The 2,932-nt window shown below is 49.1% G+C and overlaps 1 non-coding gene across 1 annotated transcript; it reads right to left on the bottom strand.

The window, feature by feature from the left end:
- Positions 1-2,061: 2,061 nt before the first annotated feature.
- TRNAE-UUC (transfer RNA glutamic acid (anticodon UUC)) lies at positions 2,062-2,133 on the bottom strand. The gene has a single exon. It is a non-coding gene; the product is annotated as a tRNA-Glu (tRNA).
- Between the last annotated feature and the right edge of the window lie 799 nt (positions 2,134-2,932).

Here is a 2,932-nt window from a genome sequence, read left to right as displayed (position 1 = left end):
CTCGCGAGACGCACAGCCAAACAAGCCCTTACACGCCCGGGCTCTCTGCCTCTCGCGAGATAGCGCGCCCGGAAGCAGTGGCTCAAATGCTCGCGAGATTTGGGCAGCCATGTGGCCTTGTCACGCGCCTTTGTGCTCTCGCGAGGACTCGCCCGCCCGCCGGGAGGGGCCGAGGGGCGGGAGGAGGGACCTGAGGCCGTTGTGGCGCGGCCGCCGCGGTGGTCTCCCGGCGCGGGTGGCTGCGGGCTTGTGGGATTCCGGTGCCTTCGGAGCACCCGTTCCTTCCCTGGCTCTGTCCTTCAAGGACATTCTTGAGCCCCATGCCGAGGCCTTTTATAGACTCTTGGTTTCCAGCAATCTGAAGTGGATTAGGTTATGGAGTGGACAGGAGGGTGAAGTTATTGTGTTCCTTCACCAGAAATTGTTCTGACGTGATGATTAAATAGGGTCTGTGGTCTGATCTTCGTCCATTTGGCTGAGAGCTTGATGTGGTTCGATCAGATTAATAATGCCCGCCTTCGGCCGTACTCTTCTGCCAGAAACTACACCTCCCTTCATGGGCTAGCAGTGTCTTGCAGATTTTTTAGCCACTTCAATTCTAAGTAAAACAATCTGTCAACGACCTGCTCTTCAGGTGCAGCTTTTGGCCCAAGCCACTGCAGATTGCTGGAGCCTTGAAGCTTAACTCAGAAGGGAAGTAGTGTTTTGTGAAAAAAGCCCCTCTTTAACAGTGCTCGTTGCTGTCTCATTAACAATGCTTTGTTTCCCTCAGAGCTCACAGAATGGTTCATTTGTATTTAAATTTAGTAACACAGTTTGGGGCAATTGTTCAAGGTAGGACAGATAGCATTAAGTAAGTTTCCTGCTGCAATCAGCATGAAATAAATTGTTGCTGGGGAATTTTGGGTTGTTTTGTTGTTGTTGTTTTAGAAATTTGAAACAACATAAAGAGAAATTCTAAACAAACTTTGCCTCCTGAAGTTATAATTTTTTCTGAAAATCCCAGGTTACTGTCTCATTTAATTTCATTTCTAACTAAGTTCCTGAAATGCTAATAGCAGAAAATGATCCTGCGGCTCTTGCCCCGAGTGTCCAAGTCTTTCTAAGATGAAGTCGTCAACTAGTAGAGTTTGGAACATTTAGGAAAAATGATCTGTTTTAAATTAAAAACAAAACATGACTATAATAGGGTTTTTTCCAACCTAATAATTTCTGTACCGTTTGGTTGTAAACAAAATTACTAGTCTTCTTACAGACAAAGTGAGGTTTGTTGTATTTGTTCCCATGCACTGCTCTGGCTGCTTGTCTCTTACCCCTCGGCTTCCAGTCAGCCACCAGGTCTGGTATAACCATCTCCATGTTCCTTGTTCCCTCACCTTGCTGTGATTGTGACTGAAGTATGCGCATAGGCTCACGTTGGTGGATTTACCTACGGCTTTTCTCTATCACCATTTGCCTGTGGAGCCAGGCTCTGGAAGGGGTACACAGACATGGGGCTTTTTGTCTACTCCACTAACACACCCCTTGCCCATGGCTGGTGCCCAGGCAGTGTGGGAGAAAGGCTGCATTCCCACGCTAACAGGACTCACGGAGGGTGTGAAAATGGCTAATGAGGGATCTGCAGTAGCAAATAGCTGCACAAGCTGCGTGTCCAGCCCTGTTGCCAGACCCGGCGTATCACAGCAATGCCCCGACCCATCAGCTGTCGACGCTCAGCTCCGCAGGGCTGTTGGCGTGGTCAGTACGCACTTGGCTGGATTCACCTCTGGAGCTGAGGGGAAGCTCTCAGTAACATACCTCCTAAAAAAGGTTTTCTTGTTCGTGGGATGGCTTGATTCCGAGGAGAGACTGGCTCTGCAGTGCTGAGACATAATGCCGACTTATCGCCGGTGTTTCTTACTCTAAACCTGGCTCTGTACTCGCGCCAGGAAGTTCCGTTCGCCTCAGGGTCCAGGGTTGCGGGCGGGAGTTTGTGTTAACTGCGCTGCGAGGGGTAGGAGGTATCGCGCAGGACAACCAAAAAGCTGCTTTAGCAGGCGAAAGAAATATAAAAACTTACACTTCCCACACCGGGAGTCGAACCCGGGCCGCCTGGGTGAAAACCAGGAATCCTAACCGCTAGACCATGTGGGACTGCGTATGCGTTTGCTCTTCCTGCATTAGCCAATTCCTGCATGGCTTCGTTCCTGCACCATCTCCTCTCTGCTCTGCCTCCCGTCTGCGCCGCCCCTCCGCGCTACGCGCTGCCCACCGCTCGTTTCCCCCTGCCCGCTGACCTCCGTTCACTGCTCGCTGACCTCTGCCCGCACCGTTGGTCAGGATCAGGGAGTGGGGTGAGGGGTGCACGGCCACTCCCTCACTTACTTAAAAGATGAGGCTGGAAGTTGACAAAACTGAAGAAGTAGGAAATTACTAATGGGAAGATGAACAAATTAAGTACAACCTAAAAAGGCACAGAAATTTCACAACAGCCACTGATGTGCTCTGAAACAAATCTGAGCAACCACAAAAGCAGGCAGAACAACTGCACTACCCAGTTTTGACCGAGGACAACCTTATCAGACACTGGTACAAGGCAGATAACAGGTGGCACACTGAAGTGGCTGGCTGTGGATGTACAGGAAGAACTGACTATTGAGCATGTGGAGGAGTAATGCTGGATGTTGAAGAAACTTCAGAATCAATGTACCTAAACCATTTTAATCTTCCAAGATGTAACTGAACCCTTATATGTGGAAAATTCAGACCTAAATAGGCAAAGGAGAGAATTAGGACTATTGTAGTGAACAGAGTTTAAAACCAGCGGTGGTGACAGTAATGTATTTAGGAGGTCAGAGTTGCTACCAGGGCAGAAAACATCATTATGAAAAGTCTCCAATTACCCCCACACTGAGTGAGTAAATGTTACATCAGCATATCATGTGCTTGCTAC

The sequence above is a fragment of the Agelaius tricolor genome, unplaced genomic scaffold (assembly GCF_023055355.1).
Source record: "Agelaius tricolor isolate 1412-34295 unplaced genomic scaffold, bAgeTri1.0.p SCAF_49, whole genome shotgun sequence".
Lineage (NCBI taxonomy): Eukaryota > Metazoa > Chordata > Aves > Passeriformes > Icteridae > Agelaius > Agelaius tricolor.
This window is presented reverse-complemented; position numbering and strand designations above follow the sequence as displayed.